The sequence below is a fragment of the Zingiber officinale genome, chromosome 2A, assembly GCF_018446385.1.
Source record: "Zingiber officinale cultivar Zhangliang chromosome 2A, Zo_v1.1, whole genome shotgun sequence".
In the NCBI taxonomy this organism is placed as follows: Eukaryota; Viridiplantae; Streptophyta; class Magnoliopsida; order Zingiberales; family Zingiberaceae; genus Zingiber; species Zingiber officinale.
The window spans coordinates 24,614,326-24,626,592 of record NC_055988.1 but is presented as its reverse complement, the minus strand read 5'-3'; positions in this window follow the sequence as shown (position 1 = coordinate 24,626,592).

Genomic DNA, 12,267 nt, shown 5'->3' with positions numbered 1-12,267 from the left:
AACTTTTTCTCACAACGTACTGTGCTTCGCGTTTCTTTTTCTCGACACTTTCTCCGCCGCACGCCACCCACGCCACACACCACTGCCTCCACGCAACCATGACAGACATAGTCACCTGCCACAAAGGCCAATCTTTGGCCTACTCGAGCGATCGCCGATCCTTTCTAGCGCTGGACATCGGTCGACCTCGGCCTAATGACGTCGCCGATTGTTGTTCTATGCGTCCGAGCCACTAGCGCATCGCCGGCCAGACGGGAAGACTTCTCCGGCTCTGGAACGCCTTCGCCAACATCTCCCCACAGCCTGAGCCTGCCTCCAGTGGAAATAGTGACACTGTCGTAATTTTTCAAACTGGTGCAGTGCGTTGCCGAGCAGCGGCGCTAATGCCAGCGCGCGAGCAACTCGATCGCTTTACCTGCGACCCTGTCTTCGGTCTCCTGTGACCCTACTGTCGGCATCCTAGTGTCGTGATGCAGTCATGGCACTCGTCTACTACAACATATTAGTCATGCAAATGCAGAAGTTGACGAGAAATCGCAACTAGATATAATTCCTAATGCTCTGATAGCAATAAAGGAATTATAATTAAAATTTACTGTATAAAATAATAAATCATACCTCGTTGTAGTGAAATTCGAAGGAGGAGAAAAAATGTTGGATGGAGAAATTCATCTCTTACCGTCTACGAGAAAGTCATAGTGACGAACTCTTTTTGACGATTCTATAAATCAAATCTCGTTATTTAATGGATGTTATATAATAAAAATACTAAGAGATATATCAGTAAATTACCCTGTGAAAATATAGACAATGTGGGCATTATTGGTAACCCACATTCCCATGATCCCATTACCAATAGCAAAATCCGAGTCCATGAAATCGAGGACCGGTACGATAGTGTTTCATCCCTATCTTGTTGATAACATTGTTTGTAATTGTATGAGCTCTTTCTTGGTTGGGTAGGGTGGTCTAGTCGGGAAGTTAGGTCAGTTCAAGTGAGTCAAATGGTTCAACCATCTTGTTCTGAGCCAGGTAAGCTATGGGTAGTTTACAGAAAATATTTTCTAAAAATAATATCACATCCCAGCACCAAAAAAATATTTCCTTGAATTTTTTTAAATTTTTTTCTTGGAATTAAATAAAATTTTAATCAATAATCATTTAACCAAACAATGACTGAAAAAGCAAAGTACTTTTGCTATTTTATCAAATTACGTGATTAGTATTTGGGACAACGTATGAATCAACGGTTAGATAGCAACCACTCAGATATCAAAAACAACCCTTTATTACATCATCAAAAAAAAAAAAATCAAATAGCAATGATACTGTCAAAAACATCGCCACACACAAAGTGAAATAAATAAATTCAAAACTAAGCAGGAATGGAAACAAAATTCCTGCTCCAAACTCACACCAAACAAAGGCATCAAGACATGTTGTATTATTTAAATCAAGTCATAATTAAGATAGAATATATCCGTATTTAATGGATATGCTTTGAATAAATGAAAGGCTAAGGCTAGATCTAGATGCATAATTTTAGGATCAGATTGTTTTTTCTTACTGCTATATAAAGACATATGTATAGCCTATGCTTTGTATGAACTTTTAATGAGAAACCAATAGTACATTAATTCTCTGCTATCTTTCTCTTATTCATCTAAGTGCTATCAGGTGTTTTCTTTGACTCTTCTTCATTTGAGTGTTATCAAAGTGGTATCAGAGCCGGTAACCTTCTAGCTCGTTTTTTTTGTAGTAAAATATGACAAACAATTTTAATGTTGTTTGGTCTGGTCCCAAATTAGATGGGAAGCTCGATTATAATTATTGGCAGATAATGATGTCTACACATTTAAAAGCTCAAAATCTTTGGAGCTCTATTGATTCAGGTCTTTCAGAAGGAGCCGATGCAAACTCTCAACGTCGAGATCAACTTGCGTTGGGACAAATTCATCAAGGAGTTGATTATTCAATTTTTGGTTTGATTGCAAATGCCAAGACGGCAAAGGAGGCGTGGGACACCTTAAAATTGTCATACAAAGGAGTTGATCGAGCACAAAAATCCAAGTTGCAGTCGCTACGAAGGTTATACGATCGATGCGAGATGTCATCTACAGAAACAGTTGAGCATTATTTTTCACGTCTTACTGATCTTGTCAATAAAATGAGATTATATGGTGATAAAATTGGAGATGATGCTGTTGTTGAGAAGATTCTTCGAACCATACCATTGAAGTATGATCATGTGGTGGCCTCAATTCAAGAATCACATGACATTGAACTGCTGACAATTGCAGAATTAAAAGGTATGATAGAAAGCCATATTGACAGGATCGAAGCAAAGACGGAAACACCAACAAATGAAGAAGCTTTAAAGAGTCAGGTTACTCTTAACACGACTGACTCTAGTCAAAGAGGAGGAGGATTCAATAGAGGTCGAGGAAGAGCAAGAAGAGGATATAGAGGAAGAGGTCGAGGTAACTACTCAAATCAAGGAAGAAGTGGAGATAATGCCATGCAAGAGAGGTTTTCGGCTCACTGCTATAATTGTGGAAAATATGGGCACAAAATTGCAGATTGTAGATACAAGAAATTCAACAATCATGGCAACCAGGCAAACATTGCTGGAAATTATGGTGAGGACTCTAATGAATCTGAGACTTTACTTTTGGCTAGTAATAGTTTACCTGCAAATGAGAACGTATGGTTTTTGGATACTGGATGTAGTAACCATATGTGTGGAAGAAGAGAGTTATTCTCGGAATTAGATGAATCAATTCAATCAGAGGTTACTTTTGGAAATAAGACAAAAGTACCAATATTGGGAAAAGGTAAAATTTATATCCAGTTGAAGGATGATTCTCAAAATTTTATATCTGATGTCTTTTATATTCCAGAACTTCACCAAAACTTATTAAGTATGGGACAATTATCAGAAAAGGGTTATAAAATATGCATTATTCAGGGGTATTGAATCATAACAGATGGAAATGGGAAGTTGATAGCAAAGGTAAAAATGTCTCAGAATAGATTATTTCCTTTGAAAATTCAACATAAATTTCTTTCTTGCTTTAATTCTGAGATTTTGGATGATAATTGGTTGTGGCATATGCGCTTTGGGCATTTTCATTTTTCTGGATTAAATTATTTAGCAAGAAAGAAGCTTGTTTTTGAGTTGCCTGATATTGTGAAGTCTAATCATGTTTGTGAGACTTGTTTAATTGGCAAGAAGCATAGAGAACCTTTTCCTGTAGGCAAGTCATGGAGAGCCACAAAACAGTTAGAACTTATACATTCAGATTTGTGCACAGTGGAAGTACCATCACTTGGAGGTAATAAGTATTTTATTACTTTTATCGATGATTTGAGTCGAAAAACTTGGGTTTATCCTCTACATCACAAGTCAGAAGCATGTGATATTTTCAAGCAATTTAAATTATTTGTTGAAAAACAAAGTGGACTTGAAATCAAAATCTTAAGAACTGATAGAGGTACAGAATATATTGTGTGTGATGATTTTTTAAAGAAGCATGGTATTCAACATCAAATGACAGCTAGATATACTCCACAACAAAATGGAGTGGCTGAGAGAAAAAATAGAACTATTATGGATATGGTAAGATGTATGTTGAAATCAAAAAATCTGCCTAAGCATTTCTGGGCAGAAGCTGTATCTTGTGCTATTTATGTGTTGAACAGGTGTCCAACAAGAAGTGTTCATGATAAGACACCTGAGGAAGCTTGGAGTGGAAGAAAGCCGACTGTCAAACATCTCAAGATCTTTGGTTGTTTGGCATATGCACATGTACCAGATAAGTTGAGGAAGAAACTTGATGATAAAGGCGAGAAGTGTATTTTTATTGGTTACAGTGATACATCAAAGGCTTATAAGCTATATAACCCTGAAACTAAGAAAGTTATTATTAGTCGTGATGTGGTCTTTGATGAACATGGTAGTTGGAATTGGTGTATAGAAAAAGAAAAGTCTATTATTGTTCCTGATATTCCTGACGACTTTCTGGATGAACAGCCTACTCAAGATAATGTTCAAGTTTCTGTACAATCTGAAGCACCAACTAGAAGATCACAACGCGAGTGCCGATTACCAGCTCGCTTGCATGATTATGTGTTAAGTAATGATAATGATCTGTCTGATGAAGAAATTGTTCAGTTTGCTCTTTTTTCAGATTGTGATCCTATATTTTTTGAAGATGCTGCTAAAAAGACTCATTGGTTGAAGGCAATGGACGAGGAAATTCAAGCCATTGAAACTAATGGTACTTGGGAATTGACTGAATTACCTCCAAGAAAAGAACCAGTTGGAGTAAAGTGGGTATACAAGACAAAGTATAAGCCAAATGGTGAAATTGATCGTTTTAAAGCGAGGTTGGTTGCAAAAGGTTACAAGCAAAAAGCAGGTATTGATTATTTTGAGGTCTTTGCTCCTGTAAGTAGACTTGATACAGTACGCATGCTTATTTCACTTTCTGCTCAAAATAATTGGAAACTGTATCAAATGGATGTAAAATCTGCTTTTCTGAATGGCTTCTTGGAAGAAGAAATATATGTCGAACAACCTGCAGGATATGTGAAGAAAGGGGAAGAGAATAAGGTGTACAGGTTGAAGAAAGCTCTATATGGTTTAAAACAAGCACCAAGGGCATGGTATAGTTGTATTGATTCTTATTTTATTGAAAATGGTTTTTTGAGATGTCCTTATGAGCATACTTTGTATGTTAAGCATATTGAATCTGGTGATACACTCATAGTCTGTCTTTATGTTGATGACTTGATTTTTACCGGAAATAACTTAAAGTTAATCATAGAATTCAGGGAAGCCTTGGTTAGTAAATTTGAAATGACAGATATGGGTCTAATGAGTTATTTCCTAGGGCTTGAAGTTATTCAGATGGATGATGGGTTTTTTGTCTCACAAAAGAAATATGCTTCTGATATTTTGAAAAGGTTTAGGATGGAATGCTCCAAACCAGTTCCTACTCCAGTGATTGAAAAGATAAAGTTGTCTAAAGATGAAACTGGTAAGAGTATGGATATTACTGCTTATAAAAGTTTGATTGGGAGTCTAAGATATTTGGTTGCTACAAGGCCAGATATTTCTTTTGGAGTTGGAGTACTTAGCAGGTTTATGGAGAAACCAAAGGATTCGCATTGGGCCGCAGCAAAGCGAATTCTTAGATATGTCAAAGGTACAATTAATGATGGAATTTTGTATTCTACTAATAAAACTGTGGGACTTATTGGATATACAGATAGTGATTGGGCTGGAGATGTTGAGACTAGAAAGAGTACATCGGGATATGCTTTTCATCTTGGTTCAGCTATATTTTCTTGGTCTTCTAAAAAGCAACCGGTGGTAGCACTTTCAACAACAGAAGCAGAATATATAGCGGCAACAAATTGTGCTATGCAAGCAATTTGGCTAAGAAAGATTTTAGATTTTCTACAACACAAACAAGATGGTCCTACGACAATTTTTTGTGATAACAAGTCAACAATTGCATTATCTAAGAATCCAGTATTTCATGGCCGCTGCAAGCATATAGATATCAAGTATCATAAAATCAGAGAATGGGTTGCGGAAAAACAAATCAACATCGAGTATTGTCCTAGTGAATGTCAAGTTGCAGATATCTTTACAAAACCAATGAAGACAGAGATTTTTCTCAAGTTGAAGAAGGCAATTGGGATGGCTAACATTTGTGACTTGGTTTAAGGGAGGCTATGTTGTATTATTTAAATCAAGTCATAATTAAGATAGAATATATCCGTATTTAATGGATATGCTTTGAATAAATGAAAGGCTAAGGCTAGATCTAGATGCATAATTTTAGGATCAGATTGTTTTTTCTTACTGCTATATAAAGACATATGTATAGCCTATGCTTTGTATGAACTTTTAATGAGAAACCAATAGTACATTAATTCTCTGCTATCTTTCTCTTATTCATCTAAGTGCTATCAGGTGTTTTCTTTGACTCTTCTTCATTTGAGTGTTATCAAGACATCAATTACACAGCTGTTTGATTTTTTTTTCTTTCAAAGCAACAACCTTCAATCATAATGATGAATCGTTTGCAGAATCACACCAACAATCAAAGTTATGACAGCGAGTACCAGTATGATCCTCAAGGCTTCACAGATACATGGGAAGCTTGCTTTAGACTTATCTCTAGAGCTTTACCTTTCTTGTTCTTTCTCTCTAACAATTTTGCAAGGTCAAGAAACCTTGACTTCACCTCGATTTCAGATTCGATGTTTACATTGTTAGCCTAAAACACAATGAGAGGTTACATGAAGCACTAGGTGTGTTCTTTAGGGAATCCAATTTATGCAAAGAAAAGACTATTTGATATGTACCTTGGTTGAACTTGCATCTTCTCCACTTGTAAATGCTGGCTTCAACTTCTCTTCGAGCTCTGAAATCTTCTTTTTAATTTCAGATGTTTGACTAGATTTCTCTCTCAGTTCAGTGACTTCTTCATTAACCAGGGAGAGCTCTTCACTTTGTTTTGTGGTCTGTAATCATCCATATGCTTGCCAAATATTAGAAAATTGCATATCCAAAAATAATAATTGTTCTTAATCTTTGAACAAATTTCCTTAGTGGAGTCAATCCTGCACTTAAATAGCATGACATGCATGAAGAAAGGCTACATAATATCTTTATAAGAAACATATTACAGATAAACATGGGTTAAGATTGACTGAAACTTCGAGAATTTTTTTAAAAAACAGCTCTGTAGTCGAATCTCGAATGGTAATTGAACTAAGAATAGTCCATCATTATATTACAAAATACACTTTGCTATAAAAGTTACTTTGCATAGCCATTCTTGCATTTTGTACTAGCAATCTTGAAAGTAGTAGTCCTCAAAATTTTAAGAATTGCAATTTCTCCATGAAGTACTTGAAATCCCTGCTTAATTGAATCTATGTCCAGATTGGCATGACAACCATTACAATTAATTTTAAATAAACATATATTAGTCCGAAAGTTACTAAATCTCATCAATCAATTTTCTCCAACGCTTCAGTAGTTTCATTTGAATTATTTTCTACCAAAAAAGATGTGGCTTGGATACATTGTTTTACTTTTCAACAAATATACTTTTCTTAAATCCCCTTCTGATGGTTGATGACTCAGAAACTTCTGATAAATCAATCAGTGATCTGGGAGATAGCTATCTGAATTAGAGAATGCTTTCCTTGAGATCAAAATGCTGTGAATTTCTAGATAAATTATTTGCACTCTCTTACAACACTTTCCAGATCACCATGTGAATTTTTTTAAAGTTTATTCAATGGTACTTTAACTTGGACTATTATGGAATGAATTGCTATATCTAGGATCCATAATTTTCAGTGAGCACATTATCCTCCATCACAGGTGCTATGTCAAATAGCATTCTTCAGTTTATTATGATTGATCCCGTCCGGATGTTGAGTCGGATGGAAGCGAGCCTTGGTGTAATGGAGGGTGACGAAAAGTCGCCGAGGCGTCGGATCTACTTGGTATCCCCCTAGAATGGTTTGCACGGGCGGCTGACGGAGGAAGGTGACCAGGACGATGACACTGCGGCTCTGCGCACACTCAGACGAGCCCACGAGTCGTTAGAGATCAGAAACCAAGGAAAAAGTCCCCGAGCCAGGCCCTCCGACGCTTAAGTCATGTACTTTTTCCCCAGGAAACACAGAAAAAGGACGAAAAGTAAAGACTAGTGAGAAATGACGAGTGAGCGTACCTGCATAAGGGACAAAGCATCCCTTTTTATATTGCAACTGATGCTTCTGGGACCTGACAGGTGTCAGGGATTGTCGGCTATCAGGCTTTGTCTGACGGTAAATGACACGTGACTTCTCCTGATAGGCTGGTGACAGAACCAAAGTGGGAATGAGCACCGACTGTTAGCATATTCCCTGACACACTGATGATTCTCTGACATTCTCTGACATTTTCTGATGAGCAGTTGTGATTCCTTGGCTTGTTTGTCCGATAGTGCCTGGACTTTAGGTCTGCATCCTGATCTGCTTCGATCCACTGCTATCCATGGCTTGTACGTTCCGACCTTCCCGACCGGTCTGTTTCCTGACCTGTTTCGATCCACTGCTATCCATGGCTTGTACGTTCCGACCTGCTCGATCGATTTGTTTCCTGACCTGCATTTGTCTACTGTAATCCATGGCTTGCACGTTCAGACCAGCCCGACCGGTCTGTTTCTTGACCTGCATTTTTCTACTGTAATCCATGGCTTGCACGTTTCGACTTGCCCGACCGGTCTATTTCCCGACCTGCTTTCGTCTACTGTTATCCATGGCTTGTACGTTCCGACCTGCTCGACCGATCTATTTACCGACCTGCTTTCGTTTACTGTTATCCATGACTTGTACGTTCCGACCTGCTCGACCGGTCTATTTACCGACCTGCTTTCGTCTACTGTTATCCATGGCTTGTACGTTCCGACCTGCCCGACCGGTTTATTTACCGACCTGCTTTCGTCTACTGTTATCCATGGCTTGTACGTTCCGACCTGCCCGACCAGTCTATTTACCGACCTTCTGGGTTTCGCCCGAGGCCTTTCCTTCTGCACCTTTATCTGGCCTGTGGGCCCTCTTCTCAGCTATGCCTGGCCCAAGGGCCCAATTCTTGATCACTATTAAGGTTGGCTATTGTCCGACTCGCCTTATCAGCTGCGTTAGCTGAGACTTTGACCCTGGTCACGTAAACTTGACTTCGGACATCCATGTTAGCTTGACTTCTGACCGGCGATGGAGGCTAAACTTCTGACCTCCCTGACCTCCGCGTCAGCTAGACTTTCGACCCTCTTGACCTCCATGTCAGCTTAACTTCTGACCAGCCACGGAGGCTGGACTTCTGACCTCCCTGACCTCCACATCAGCTTGACTCCTGACCATTTCATGGTCTTGACTCCTAGCCATATCATCTAACTGACCCCACGAACCTGCACCGTATCACAAGCCTCCCCCTCAAGTCTAGTCAAAGGAGGCTTTAGTCCGACTGACTAGACCCAAGTCCTGGTGTTACTTGACCTGGCTCCCACGTCTTCCACTGACCTGTCTTCCATCTGTATTCTGCAAAGTTTTCCTCCGTCCTGGGAGACAAATGGTCTCCTACGCGTATGCTGACTCCTCAACTTCCGAGCGTACTCTTTTCCCATAAATGTCACACGGTTCTCCAAGCATCAAATCAAATTCCAAGGAAATTCCTTCACCTTCTCCCCCTTATAAAAAGTCTGGGTATCTACTACCTCAAGCTATCCTCTTACTAATACAGTATCTTGTCTTCATGGAACCTACAACAGAACCTAGCGAACTTGCTTCTTTACTTCGGCAAACTTCCCATCTGCTGGAGTTATCGGCTCAGAAGGAAGAAGCCTCGCTTCAACAAATTGCAGCTCTGACGAAATTACTGGCTCAAAAAGAAGAAATCCTGCTGGAGATGACTGCGAGCAGAGATCTCCAAGCGTCCCTTACTCATGAAATGGAAAGCCTTTGGCTGGCCGCCAAATCCAGAACCCGAGCCGAAATCGCCTTCAAGCTTAAAGCTCAATCGGACTTCCAGAGCCAGGTGCACTATATTATTTATCTGAAGATGAAGCATGAAGACGGGGCTCAAAGATGAGACTACCGGGCAACTGAAGCGCGCCATCGATCTTATTAAAGAAGATCTAACTAAAGGCCAAGCTCATCTGGCTAGAAAGGATCAAACTTTTGGTTCTGGTAGTCATGTAAACCCTTGAAAAATGTACCTCTGATTTAACGGAATAAAATCTGTTTTTTGCGCCCCACGCATGGTGTAGCCCCATACTCTATTGCTCGGGTATCATCATGTTCTTATAGAACACCTGCGTTTGTCTAATATTTCTAGCAAAAATAGCAAAAATAATAAAGATAGCTTGCTTACCCCATCTTCCTTTTACCTCATAACATATGAGCCTTTGCCCCAAGCAAATGAGACGATTGAGGATGTGCCTGCAAGATTTCATATTTAGCAAGAACCTTTGAAATAAAGCTTACTGACCAGTCCGACACGATAACTTGGCTTGCTGTCTTTTGCGTCGGCTAATATAAGGAGTACTGACCGAGAAAATCATTGCCCCGACCGAGAAGGTCGTTGGTCGTGAGAGCATGCTCACTTATAACTTGCACTGGGCGAGAGTCTGGGACCCAACCTGGAAGGTCGTTGGGCGTAAGAGCCTTGCTCACTTATAACTCACATTGGGGCGAGAGTTTGGGACAACCGCCTGGACGGTCGTTGGGCGTGAGAGCCTTGCTCACATATAACTCGCACTGGGGGCGAGAGTCTAAGACAGCCGACCTGGACGGTCGTTGGGTGTGAGAGCATTGCTCACTTATAACTCGCACTGGGGCGAGAGTCTGGGACAACCGACCTGGACGGTCGTTGGGCGTGAGAGCCTTGCTTACTTATAACTCGCACTGGGCCGAGAGTCCGGGATAGCCAACCTGGACGGTCGTTGGGTGTGAGAGCCTTGCTCACTTATAACTCGCACTGGGGCGAGAGTCTGGGACAGCCGACCTGGATGGTCGTTGGGCGTGAGAGCCTTGCTTACTTATAACTCGCACTGGGGCGAGAGTCTGGGACAGCCGACCGGGAAGGTCGTTGGGCGTGAGACCATGCTCACTTATAACTCGCACTGGGGCGAGAGTCTGGGACAGCCGACCGGGAAGGTCGTTGGGCGTGAGACCATGCTCACTTATAACTCGCACTGGGGCGAGAGTCTGGAACAGCCGATCGGGAAGGTTGTTGGCCGTGAGAGCATTGCTCACTTATAACTCGCACTGGGGCGAGAGTCTGGGACAGCCGACCGGGAAGGTCTTTGGGCGTGAGAGCCTTGCTCACTTATAACTCGCACTGGGGCGAGAGTCTGGGACATCCGACCGGGAAGGTCGTTGGGCGTGAGAGCCTTGCTCACTTATAACTCGCACCGGGACGAGAGTCTGAGACAGCCGACCGGGAATGTCGTTTGGCGTGAGAGCATGCTCACTTATAACTCGTACTGGGGCGAGAGTCTGGGACCCGACCTGAACGGTCGTTGGGCGTGAGAGCTTTGCTCACTTATAACTCGCACTGGGCGAGAGTCTGAGAGCCGACCTGAACGGTCGTTGGGCGTGAGAGTCTTGCTCACTTATAACTCGTACTAGGGCGAGAGTCTGGGACCCGACCTGAACAGTCGTTGGGCGTGAGAGCTTTGCTCACTTATAACTTGCACTGGGGCGAGAGTCTGGGACCCGACCTGAACGACCGTTGGGCGTGAGAGCCTTGCTCACGTATAACTCGTACTGGGACGAGAGTCAGAGACCCGACCTGAATAGTCGTTGGGCGTGAGAGCTTTGCTTACTTATAACTCGCACTAGGGCAAGAGTCTAAGACCAGACCTGAACGGTTGTTGGGCGTGAGAGCCTTGCTCACTTATAACTCGCACTGGGGCGAGAGTCTGGGACATCCGACCGGGAAGGTCGTTGGGCGTGAGAGCCTTGCTCACTTATAACTCGCACCGGGACGAGAGTCTGAGACAGCCGACCGGGAATGTCGTTTGGCGTGAGAGCATGCTCACTTATAACTCGTACTGGGGCGAGAGTCTGGGACCCGACCTGAACGGTCGTTGGGCGTGAGAGCTTTGCTCACTTATAACTCGCACTGGGCGAGAGTCTGAGAGCCGACCTGAACGGTCGTTGGGCGTGAGAGTCTTGCTCACTTATAACTCGTACTAGGGCGAGAGTCTGGGACCCGACCTGAACAGTCGTTGGGCGTGAGAGCTTTGCTCACTTATAACTTGCACTGGGGCGAGAGTCTGGGACCCGACCTGAACGACCGTTGGGCGTGAGAGCCTTGCTCATGTATAACTCGTACTGGGACGAGAGTCAGAGACCCGACCTGAATAGTCGTTGGGCGTGAGAGCTTTGCTTACTTATAACTCGCACTAGGGCAAGAGTCTAAGACCAGACCTGAACGGTTGTTGGGCGTGAGAGCCTTGCTCACTTATAACTCACACTAGGGCGAGAGTCTGGGACAGCCGACCGGGAAGGTCGTTGGCGTGAGAGCCTTGGTCACTTATAACTCGCACTGGGGCGAGAGTTTGAGACAACCGACTTGGACGGTCGTTGGGTGTGAGAACATGCTCACTTATAACTCGCACTGGGGCGAGAGTCTGGGACCCGACCTGAACGGTCGTTAGGCGTGAGAGCTTTGCTCACTTATAACTC